Below are 13,243 nucleotides of genomic sequence, written 5' to 3' on the forward strand. Positions count from 1 at the left end.
AAATGCTGTGCAAATGCCATTGCCATAGCATCTGGGTCCGTTATCGTCTCTCCGGTAGATAACCGAAGGTGTGCCACCCAACGGCCGGCCCTCTCTTTTTTGTCTAGCCACGCCAGTAACTTGCCAGCCCTGTGCCCCACTTCGTATATTGTATGGCGTGTTTTTGTGATCCGAGTCTTGGCTACCTCCCATACGTGGTCTCTATATGCCTGTCGGGCTAAATGTAGAGCATGGGTGTTGATGTAATTGAGATCCGCTGCATGGTCACTCTCAGCGCGGTCTACTGTTCGTTCCAATTCTAATACTTGTTGTGCTAGTGCTCGTTTATGTGCGGTGATCGTTGAAATGGCCTGTCCTCGTATAACTACCTTATATGCCTCCCAGAGGACACCTGGAGACTCAACTGTATGTGTGTTTTCCTGAAAGTAGTGCTTCGTGGTCTTATGCATGGTTTTTCTAATCTGTGGAACTTTGAGGTATCCTGGGTAAATGGGGAAAATACGTCTTCGACCCCTGAGCTGCGAGGAGTATGTTAATAGTAGGGGTGAGTGATCAGAGATGCCTCTCGGGAGGTGTTTGACCTCTTGTATGTTGTCTAACCCTGTTTGGGTGGTGAGGAAATAGTCTATCCGGGAAAGACTATTGTGCGCTCCCGAGTGGTGTGTATATTGATACTCTGAAGGATGACACACGCGGCAGACATCCACTAGGCCAAGTTCGTCTGTGAAATCTTGTAGGGGTGATGAACCCATTCAGTGACCTCTGGGGGGACCTCTATTGCGCGTGGCGTCCATTACGGTGTTAAGATCACCACCCACTATGAGCTCCCCGGGGGGGCAGGTCTAGCAGGAACTTGCCAAGGGCCTTGAACGCTAACGTGTGTAGCGCCAAAGGAATGTATACCGAGACAAAGTTAAAAACCCGCCCTTCCCATTGAATGGAGGCCGCTGCAATTCGCCCCTGATCATCAGTCCAGGTTGCGGTGAGGATCAGAGGACAGTTCTTACGGAGCAGGATCCCGACCCCCCTGGAGCCTGATGTGAATTCAGAGTGGGTCACCATTTTAAAGCCCCATCTGTCCAATGCCTTGACTGCTGTACCTACCAGGTGCGTCTCTTGTATCAGGGTGACAGACGGGGCGTGTCTTTTGAGATATTGCAACACCAGGCCTCTTTTTATCTTGTTACCAAGGCCGTTGACATTCCAGGAGACCACTGTTAGAGGTGACCCTGGTGTGGTCACGTTGTTCGTTTGTGTCCTAAGAGTAGTGTCTGTCATAGCCTTATGGGTTTGGTGACGAGGACATGACGGCGAGTCTTAGGCAGCGCTATATCTGGCGTGTGTAGTGACTTTTGTGTGACTAATTCCAATAGATGTGCATATGCTCGTATGCAGAATGCAAAATAAGCAACTAAAAGCATAAAACAAACTTCACTTAGTGAAAAAAGAAAGAATGAAGAAAGAACAAACCCCCTCTCTTCCCCCCTCCCTGCCTCCCTGCCAGACGGATTCCCAACTACCCGCCTCCCCAACAATGCAGAGTGCTTTGATCCCATTAAACAGTACTTGCGTGCAGGGAGAGGAAGTCCGAGAAGCGCCTGGGTGCCCCTTACTCAAAGACAGGTAACAAACTATTAGTCGTATCATGTGTGAGCATCGATAGAGTTCCAGTGCATCGTGCCATTTACATTCTGGTGATGCCGCTCGAATCCCGGCAGCATCGGTCAATCTCCATAGTCACTTTATCTCTCTCATTCCGGTTCTTTCTGTGTTTACAGTTCGTCTTGTGCTTACTACTGATTACGGGCCGGTCTTCACGTCGGGTCGATATTCAACAGTTTAAGGGCAAGGGATGTCGCTGCCCAGCCGACGGTGCGGGGAGGCCTCCTTGTTGTTCTCGACAGTCCGATCGTCCGCTTAGTTCCCCTCTGGGAGTCGTTGCGTATGCCTTCCTCCCCGTCGGGGTCCGCCTACCCGTCGCCAGCCCTCCGCTCAATCCCATGCCTCCTCCGGCGTATCGAAGAACCACGTTTTCCCTTCTGCCACTACTCTCAGCCTGGCCGGGAATAGCATGGAGTACGATATTTCTCTGCTTCTAAGTTCTTTTTTGACCTCCATGAAGCTTCGTCTTTGCTTTGTGACCGCCGCGGTGTAATCAGGAAAAAATTAGATCATCGAGATCTGGATTCGCAACGGGGGAGCCACCCATGCGGTCTGTATTATGATGTCCCGATCTCGAAAATTGAAAATACGGGCTAGGATAGGCCTGGGGGATGCTCCCAGTTTAGGCTTGCCTCCCGGGATCCGATGTGCCCTCTCCACTGAAAAGAAGGAGGAGAGCCCCCTGGGCTGAAGCTGGGTTTTGATCAGTTCTTCGACGTAGAGATCCATGGCTTGACTACCTTCATTCTCCGGGACTCCCGTGATTCTCACATTGTTGCGTCTAGATCACCCTTCCTGATCATCCAGTTTGGCCGCCATGATCTTGTTGTCAGCTTCCAATTGTCGAACCTTCCGTTGTAACTTGCCTGTGTCTGTCGCAAGAACGGTCGTCATCTTCTCCACCTCGGTGACTCTAGTGGCCATTTTCTGAAAGTCCGCTCTCAGAAATGAGACATCTGAGGAGATTGATCCTACTGTGGTTTGCAGGTTCGTAAGGGCAGACATTATATCTTCAAGCGTGACTTTGGGCGATCCTTCAGATGTGTGGCCCGCTTCCGCTGGGGCCCGTCGCTCAGGCATTGCTGAAGAGTCTTTAGCATATGCATATTTATCCAATTTGAGCTGCGAAGTCGTGCGAGGTCCTTTGCCTCCCATCTCTGGCTGATCACCAGGGTATTTAAGGGCCTATATCCCACCACTGGGCGGTATTCACCGCCGCCTGCCATGTGCCAGCAGGACACACGCGGCCTGTCGGTTTTCCCGGGCACCCAATAAGATGGGAGGTGGGCAGGACAATAGCCACCTCAGCCGACGCAGGCAAGTCTTGTCCGTGTGTAACCAGTCTTTGTGGGCCCGTTACAGGGTGAGATTGGGAGTGGCGCCCCTTACACTCACCTCCGGATGTTCAGTGTCCTGTAAAGTCGATTCCTCCTAGGCTGTGAGTCAGCACCGCATGCCGCGTGTCCCTCCGGTCAGCCACTACTCCTGGGCTCAGTGATATTTAATAGCTTGTAGATTATGCCAGTTGAGCCCTCGCGGGACCCCCAACCAGCTGGCTCTCACGCCCACCGGTTCTGCCCTGCGCCGCTTGCTCCCTGTATGTCCAGCAGGTTAACCAGCCCAGGTGGGCGCCCACACTACCAGCGCTCTCCAATGCCCCCGTTGACACCACCACATCTATCCGGCCACACTCCTTTCCGGTCCCAGCACTGAGGCCCAGACTTCTATCCGGTTCCAAGACCACCTCGGACCCAACCTCTCCAGCGCCGCAATCCGCGTGGTCACACAGCGCACTTTAAGCCTGATATCAATAGAACCAGATGCTATGGTTTGAGCAAAATACCTTGACTAGGGCCACTATGACAGGACTGCAGTGTGTGTCAGTGAGAGTGTGATCTTTGGGGATGTATGAACATGTGTGCGTATGGATGGGATAAATGTGTATGGATGAGTGAGAGACTATGTCAACTGTACTTGTACTGCACTGGAATACCTTTCATCATATGTGGCACAGTTACATATATAATAGAAACATGTAACCATTTTTTTAAATGGGAGAAATTTAAAGTCTAGAAAAAGTTCTGCACTTTACATTTCTCCCACTAAAAGTAGGGTCTGTGGGGCAGATTTACAAGCCTCCTGCACCACCGGTACATCACTTTTTGTGACGTACTGGTGGCATATCTTACTGCTCCATATTTACAAGGACAGGGAAAGCCACTCTGCGTGGCTTTAACTGTCCTTGTATATATGGCCCCTTTAACACGCAGCACTTTGCGTGAAAGGGGCATTCCATGGGTGTTGCAGTCGGTGTTCCCAAGCAACACCCATGGAACGAGACACATTTCCAGATTTACGAGGAATCGTGAATCTGGAAATGTGTGTAAATGCTACGCCTCCCTAGGGGAAGCGTAGGGAGGCGCAACAAGGAGAAATGTTTTAATTTCTCCTCATTTTGTCCTCTTTCAATGCGTGCTGCATTCTACAGCATGCATTGAAAGAGGAAAATGCATGTAGTGATTATTTTTGTGCAGGAAGGTGTCCAAGCTGTTTATAAACCACATCCTAATCCTAATGATTTAGATCCAGCAGAAATAGCAACACTATTCAAAGATCAAGTAAAAATGTATAGCAATCTCACACAGTACATTATGTGAATACTCACAGTTAACTCTGAGCAGACGGCTCAGGCTCCACAACCACAATTGGCTTCTATAGGTATCAGCCTTCAAATACTGAATGTTTTTAGGGGAACAGTTCCCACCAGTCGAGGGCAAATACCATTGTGGATTACACAGAAAGCAACACAGCCGGAAGCGATTTTTCCTCATACGGGACCGCAGGACAAACACAGAATGTTAACAGTTTACTTGCGAATGGGAGTATCTCCCTCAGTGGAAGATTGTGCTTCTTGGGGTACAGTCTTCGCTGCAGTCTACACCAGAACTCATGGAGCCCCTTCAATAGCAGTTTTACCTGATGTACTGAAACATGTACATAATGAGTATGAGGCAGGACCTGCCTGGACTTGGGGATGAAACTGATGGTCAATTTTGCCACGGTGTCCACCCTTATGTTAAGTAACATAAAAATGGAAGCTGCAGCATTGTCTATACACCAAAGCCTGAGGGAGTTACTCCTGCACAGCAGGAGCGGAAATTGCCTAGAATATCAAAGAAACATATGCTACGCTAGGCAGAGATAATTTGGGAGCCAGACCTGGGAAACCACAGGTTAAGAGAAATTGTGAAAAGGATAACTCTAAGCAAGCACCTGATTTTTCCAAGAAGAAATGGGACAATAAACAAAAAAACAATAAACGAAATAAAACACAATCATGGGGTGAGTCTCCTTAGCAGAAACCCACCGACACAAAATATAATTTAAGAAACTGTGATAATATTATAAAACCTGACAAGTAACAGGATACTGATAGACGATCTTCTCGTTCCTTTCAGGATTCATCTGATACACATTCGGAGATGGGTAGACGGTCAGAGCGCAGATCAGAAGACCGTGTGATGCCACAAAGGGAAACGCATCGAACTTCAGATTACATCCTTAAAGAGGACAAACAAAAGACACAAAAACTTCAATTCAAAAAGATGAAAGTAGTTGGAATTAAAATAAGATATGCCCAGGCAACTGAGGACTCTGCTTCTGAATGGGGAGTGGGCAGTGATGATGTTGGACAGCATGGCAGAAGTCACAATACCTCACCTTAAACTGATGGATTATTTGGTGGTAGTAGTTTTGAATGAGTACATCACAGTGGAAACATCTGATACAAGTGTAAGTGTCTCACATTGTTCATACTAAATAATGTTCCAAATGGAGGGGGACATACCCAGGAATATTAGGCTCTCTTTTGAGAGAACCTGACATACGGTTAAGACATTCTTTTAGCTTAAAAGGATTGGCCACTTGAGTTCATAATGGAATGCCCACTGGGAGAAATGGTAATTTTACCTGCTTTCTCCAACCTCGTCTTAGAATCAGTTAAACACTCATACACGCAGGAGTGGGATTTAGCGCTAGGTGCACTTTACTGCAATCATGTTGGGTGGGATGATGAGTTACCTCCTCATGAGATCCCATTAAATCAACACCTCGACCCCAGCGACAGTGTCCAATAAATATGAAGCTAAAAAACAAGTTAGGGAAATACTAGAACAACTTGAATACTGGCGTGTAATGGAGAATTGCACCTCATCCATAAATAATCCATTATTTCCCATAATGAAACCAGACAAGTCATATCATCTAGTTTTAGCCTATAGACATTTGACCACTTCTGCATGCACATTTACAGTACAAAATGCACATAGTACCACACTGATAAATAACATTGTGCGGAAGAAAACAAAACAACACTGGAAATCTCAAATGGATTTTTCTGCCAGAATATAGCACCTGAAATCAGATTTTTAGCATTAAATCAATTTTATTGGCAGAGCACAAAGCAAGGTAGACCGGGACACTGGCGCCTACAACCCAGTGGGCCGGCGAAAAGCTGATCAGCTCATGGCAACAAAATAATGAATGAGAGTATACCGACTTGTAGTTAACACAGCATGTCGCCTACAACCCAAAGAGGGCCGGCCACATGGTAAAAAAGAGAGGGTGAAGCGACAGTCGCATCCCCGGCATATGGTTATCCGTATGGTCCAGTGTGCTGCCAGGCATGCAGGCAACGGTATCTGGCATCCTGCTGCAGGTCGTAGCTTCATATGGTGCTGCTTTTCACAAGAGGCAAGAAAAATGAAGAAAAGCCCATCAGCACCCTTCCCACCCCCTCCCACCCTGCCCAGTTAGCAGAAAAAAAAGGAAAAGGAAAGGGTCCAGCCTGTTGGCATTGTAGGAAGCATGGCCTCCATTAGTCTGAGGGGTTTGTGAGTCCAATGGGGAGTCACCATCTTAGGTGTGGGTATTGTTCTCAGGGATCAGCTTCAGAAGCCAGAGATAGCTGGGGCATGACAGTTCACGAAATTCAGTGGAGAGGATAGCTATGAATGGGGCCCAGATTTTGGCATAGTCTCCGTAGTTCCTTAGGGTAGCCATCGAGAGTCTCTCCATACCCAAAAGATACCAGAGTTGATGCAACCATTGTGTATGGGCTGGAGTTCTATCTGATTTCCACCCAGCCAGGATCACTTGGTGTGCGGCGTTCAGCGCAAGCGCCATCTGTCTCCCTCTAATAGAGAGCAAGGGGAAGGTCAGCGCATTGGGTAGGTCCAGAAGAGTGTAAGCCGGGAGCCTGGGAATAGTAGTGCAGAAGGCCTTATCAATGTCGTCTAGTATCCTCTCCCAGTATTACGTGAGCTTGGGGCAGTGCCATAACAAGTGGAGGAGGGTGCCAGGGCTACCGCACCCTCGCCAGCTAAGGCCGTCACAATGAGAGTGCCATTTAGCGAGTTGTGAAATCAGATTTTTGACAGCATTTTCAGTGGTAGGTTCACAGCCTCAATATTGCCATTTACCTCAAGGGTATAAGAATAGCCCTGGGCTGTTCGCAGCAGGGTAACAGAGTTGCTTCAATATTTTGATGAGGAGGCATTGTCCCATGTAGATAACATCTATCTGATGGACGATAACTTGATGGAACACTTGACTAAAGTGAACCACATAATCCTTGGGATCGCCCACTTGGATTACAAATTTAATTTTTTTTTAAATCTAAAATTGCCCACCGCAATGTCCTATTTCTAGGATATAAGTTATTAAGTGAAGGCAAAAGCCTGGAGGCACATTTTTTTTGAAAAATGTGCACTGCCCCACCCTCTATCAACCCTGAAAAGAAAAAAATCAGTTTTAAGTTTTTTTAATTCTGGCAGAACATATATATTGGATTACGCAGAACGAGTGAAACCATTCTACGACTTTATCAGACCTGATTTTTCAATTAACCATTGGACACAGGAGCACACAAACATTTTACATTCAGTGATAGCTGATATGATAACTTTCAAACATTTGCACACACGTGTAAACACAGCTAACCTGGTGATCTGTGTAGGCACTGTACCCACCGGGTACATATATATCACTTTCAATGAAGGTGGTACTGTACCCATTGGATACAAATCACATTTATAAACAAACGCAGAAATACGTTTTCCACCAACTGAAAAAACGCTCACAGCGGTACAGACTGCATTAGTGAGGGAGAGCGCACTAGCTCAGGGTAAGTGAATAATTGTCTTTACCCCAGTGCCAACCTTAAATGCAGTTACTAAAACAAGCGTTCGAAATGCCAAGGCACTACATTCATGTTGGATTCAATGGGCTAACTCTCTCACTGCAACAGAGGTAGATTACAAATTCGATTCTACATTACAAACACAAGCGTTTCTGAACAAGAATATCCTCTGCCAAATTAAATAATGCCTCTAGCTCGATATGAATACATCATTTATACCAATGGATGTGCTCAGCCTGAGGAGGGACACAACAACAAAATTCCATGGCATGTACAATTGTAAAGGGGTGCAAGCATGACGGAATGTTCCGTCCTGAAAAAACACATACTCATTCCACAGGGGACTGTACAGCACAGCTGGCAGAACTCAAAGCTCTAATTGGGGCACTGCAAAGTATGGATCACGGATTCCACACACTTATAGTGTTTGATTCACACTATTGTGTGCCGTCCCAAAATGAATATCTTCACTATTGGAGCCAAAATGGATTTTGAGATTTCATGGGGTTGCACAATCACACACAGGCTGCTATGGGAACAAGTGACAAAGCTGAAAGTATGCTTGACACAGGCTCATGTTATCCACACATTGAGCCATCAGCATGTTGGCATTCTGGTTGAAGGGAATTCCATACCTGACGAGGCAGCTAAGGCAACAGTCCACACTGCTGCCATTGGTGCAATCACTCATTCAAGTATGAGAATAGACAGAGACATCATGGTGGCTGTCAATGCAGCTCACAACGACACCCACCTGCCGAAAGGTTTTCCACTCAAGTACTCTTACAAGTTTGATGCACAAAATATTCCATATGCTCCGATTGCAGGAGTGGGAGATAGAGTAATACCAAACACTGATCATAGATTGGGGTTAATACTAGCTGCACATGAGGGTCTAGGGTCAGCCCACACAGGGGTCGATGCTACAGTTTCACAACTAAAGCATTGCTATTGGTGGTCTGGTCTTACAAAACAGACCAAGAACTTTGCCCTCAAATGTGACATCAGCCAGCAAATGAAGGGTTCCACCATAGCGCGTCCTCCACAGACACCTCTATTGATCTCAGACAGGCATCTAGCGGTTGTTTATTTGGATCACTGTGGCCCCTAACACTCAGATTGGGCTTATAAGTACATCATGAGGCAGTGAATGCATGCTCCAGATTCCTGTGGGTTTAGCCACAGAGCTTCGCTGATACTTGAACTGACATAAAGGATGTTCAAGTCTTCATCAGTACATACACAATCGGCACACTACATTCTGACCAGGGTCCGGCATTTAGTACTCGGGCATACAAAGAAGCCATGGGAAGTTTGGGTGTGGCCTTATGGTACTCCTCCTGCAACTATCCTGAGGGAAATTCGGTAGTTGTGAGGAAAAACTGTGACTTAAAGCAGTCCTTAACAGCAAGAGGATTAGGCTTGGGTGGCAGTTGGGTCAGTTACCTATATAAGGTCCTGGAGGCACTCAATAACATGCCAAGAAAGTTCTTAGGGAATCGTACTCCTTACAAACTCCTGTTCGGAGTGAGAATGTTGGAACCAGACCTTGACAATGTTAGCACAGTACTGGCAGAAACGCTATTTGACATCAATGAACAATTGGTTGTTTTATAGGAACTCAGTGAGTTAAGGGTGCACAAAGCAGCGACCAAGTAAAACGCACTGCTACTGGAGAAGTTAAGGTTGTGCCGGGAAGACCAGCCTGAGTCCAGAAGACTGGGGATCTCCTCAGAGAGAAAATTGTAGAAAAGAAAGAATTTAGACCATCTTACAGAGAACCTGTACCGTTCCTGGCTGTCAAAGGTTCTAGAACAGTACTTCTTTCTCCCCTTGCCGGTCACAGAGACAAAAAATGTGTCTCAATAGATCTGATCAAACCACAGTATGTGGCCGATTCTCAACTGTAGGCCATGTGGGAAGCCACTACACTCCTCTCACTACCATTCAGGAAGTTCAAGTAGAAGCTTTAAAAATGACAGAAGATTCTCTTCTGCAAAGAGAATCTGCAGACAACAATGAAGTGATACTTCTTCCTGTTGAAACAACAACAACTGTACGGTCATCGAGTACAGAAATCTCAATCCGAAAAATTGACTAAGTCTATGTGAATATGCAACAGATCGAGTCATCTACCTGTTCTACAAAACCTGCTGAGCTGCCAAAAAAAGACAGGACGGTGTCTAGCTACTTCGTGCATTATGACGACTTCTCATCAGATTCAAGTGAACCTGAGCTGCCACCACTCCCTTTCCCTTTCAGGCCATGAATGTATATTTTCTATCTTTGGCTGAAAAATACATACTTTGTTGCTCCTTGGATACATCTCTGGCTTACAATTGAATTACTTTTCCTGGTTCTGTGGATTGGGTCGGTTTTTCTACTCCTGAACTAACACTATCTTCCAGGACGTTCTGTAGTAAAAGTTGTGAACTTTTGTTCTGAAACCACATGCTTCATCACACGGTGAACTAAGGGACCTGTCCCTAGTGAACATTTCAGCAGTTCCAGTTCCAGAAGAATAGGGTATTGTAAGATGTGTATGGTCCTACTGAACTTTGACAAATTCCATATTTGTCTAAAATGTCCTTAAATTACATCATCTCCTCTAGTACTTTCTCTGATGATTAGGACATTGAAACTGGGCATAATTTGCTTGCAGATCTAGAGCAATCAGCTGCATTTTCTAATGATGAATTGTATGATGGTACATCTAATTTTGGCGACATGCTCTGCTATCTACATTATGGTCACCATTTTTACACAAAGCTAGTATCCTACGTGCTGTTTACAATTACACTTAATGGGAACATTGCCCAGCCTCTTATTATTATAGGCCTGCACCTACACCAGCGAAGAAAAATATGCTGACAAACACCAAACTGATATACTCTTCTTCCTTTATTTCCCAACTGTCTTTTCAGGGTTTTGACTTTTGGAAAGATACCATAGACACAAAATCTGTCTGGAGGACAAAAGATCAGCAGGTTCAGGAAACAAAGGCCTTATTTAGAGTGTGCCTCATACCACATCAAATAATTTTCCGGAATAAAACAATGCAACAAACTTCCTGTCTTGAATTAGTCAAGATGAAGGATTTGAAAATGCCTTGAATTCCCACGTTCTCACGCTGTGAGATCTGGCAGCATCTAACACACTCTAGTGAGGATACACTAAATACCATGATATTTAACGGTTCTTTTAATTCATCAGATCCAAGTTGGAATGGGTTGTTGGTTTGGCATGTGGACATAAACGGGAGTCAATCTGATTCCTGGGTAACGCCAAAGCGTTTAGGATCAATAGGCCTGATCAGCGATATGCACAAACAGAACACTCTGGGGTTCGGACATCATTTAGTGTTAGAAAGTTGTGCCTTGATTGGCTAAAAACCTCAACACTCTCTCAGATGATGCAACATTTATCCCTTCTTTCTGATGACATGGATCTCAGGCATTTTCAATTAGGTCCCCAAAATCCACGTCAAAAGCTCTTCTTGTATGGAATATTCAATGAGCTGTAGAAAATTTCTCAACAGTAAGCTGGTGAGAAGTTGCGCGAGAACAATAGGGTTAATTTAGAAAAGGCGCTGGCTGCGGTTGACACTGATATGATCAGAATTTATTTTCTGGGCAACATATTGTATTCTGCAATTGACATTATACAGCAAGACATATCTATTTTACAGCATGGACAGTCACAATAATGGTCCATTGAAATACTGAGCTGGACATTGCAAACACTACGTTCTGGCCACGTGCCATGGCGTTGCATCAATAGTACAAGTCTGTTTTCTACATACAATCTAACAGAAAGACAGAAAGTAATGGCACACAGTTAAACCGATTACCTGTTACCATAGCAGAGACACCATCTACAGACTGGATAATCTATGGTTATATCACCCCACCAGTTGCAACTTCCCAATTACAATATTGTCTACAATGCCAGCAGATAGGCAGATACGAAGCACTAAGGGAAGGTTTTGTGCAGGAGTACTGGGGTGACCTTTTAGGTTCAGATACAGGAATGGGGACGTTGAGGTTTCCCGTAGTGATTCTGATTGTGAAGATGCTCTAAGAGGGTCCCTAAGTTCCAAGGACATTTCTCTTCATGGGACATGCAACTTTTTAGTGGGTAACTTGTCCTGTTATCTGAAGAGTTCCCCAGCTATCGTGATTCATCGGATTTTCAAGATGTTCTCGAATGGAAGCTATTTGTTCTGAATGATGAAAGTTGCTGTGGAATGGACACGGGTATCGCTTATCTGATGATGGTTAATTCCATAGTCACTTGTTGCATACAAGTATTGTTTCCACCTGCCCGCACAGTTAGGGAGACAATGCTATGGCCTTTGATAAATGTTTCCAACTTACTATTTGATTCTCTGAGTAAACTGAAAGCCAATGCTTTTTCAAAAGGATGTGGCCTTAATTTCAGCTAAAGAGACCTTTGATCTCCAGGTTATAATGTCCTCGTCAGAGATACAAACACTACTCCACACTATATTCTTGCCGCATTTTGGGAAGCTGGTCCACCGTATCTTTAATATGTCTGATACGAAGGGAATAGTGTACTTTTTTAAATGTATCAGTTTGGGACTAGGTAGCACCTTTCAGACAAATTTTGGAGTTATACCATCTTTCAAGCGCTCAGTGTTGGGAAGTGTTTTTGGAGGGCTACCTCTTGTCCTGCTACTTGCGGCCGGAATCCTGATGTATATTTTTCTGCTCCACAATGGACATCCCAGATTAGCCCAAAATGGAGACAGCACTTCTTGTGCTATGGTGCCGTGAGTGCATGGTACACTGCTTTGGCACACCTCAGCTTCAACAACTGGCTCAACGATATGCTTACAGCCGCAGTCCCTCCCTCAGCGTCTGCTGTGGGAACTGCATGGAATCAACTGTGCGCCATAAACCTACTTCAAAGTGCATCATCTGTGGTTGTGGGTAACAGCAATTTTGAGTGTTCCACTCGGAACCCCCACGCCATCGCATCAAGGAACTCCATACTCATCGGAGACCTCAATTCCACCTAGACAACCCCAGCGACCCCAACTCCACCACCCTCTGCGACATCCTCACCAACATCAGACTCAACAAACTCGTCACCAAGCCCACACACAGAGCAGGACACACCCTTGATCCCATCTTCGCCACAGGCAACAGTGTCCGCTTCGGCCACACAACGCAACCTCCATGGACCGACCACCACTGCGTTCACTTCACCGTCGACGCACCCAAGGCACCAAAACCCCCCCCGCCAACCTCAAAGGATCAGGAGCAAGGTCACCAACGAGGAACTGAGCTCCACCCTCGCCCGAGAAAACCCTGCCTGGACACCCAACGCAAACGCCATAGCCAAAAAACTCCACACCTG

This window comes from Triturus cristatus, chromosome 1_1 (genome assembly GCF_964204655.1).
Source record: "Triturus cristatus chromosome 1_1, aTriCri1.1, whole genome shotgun sequence".
In the NCBI taxonomy this organism is placed as follows: domain Eukaryota; kingdom Metazoa; phylum Chordata; class Amphibia; order Caudata; family Salamandridae; genus Triturus; species Triturus cristatus.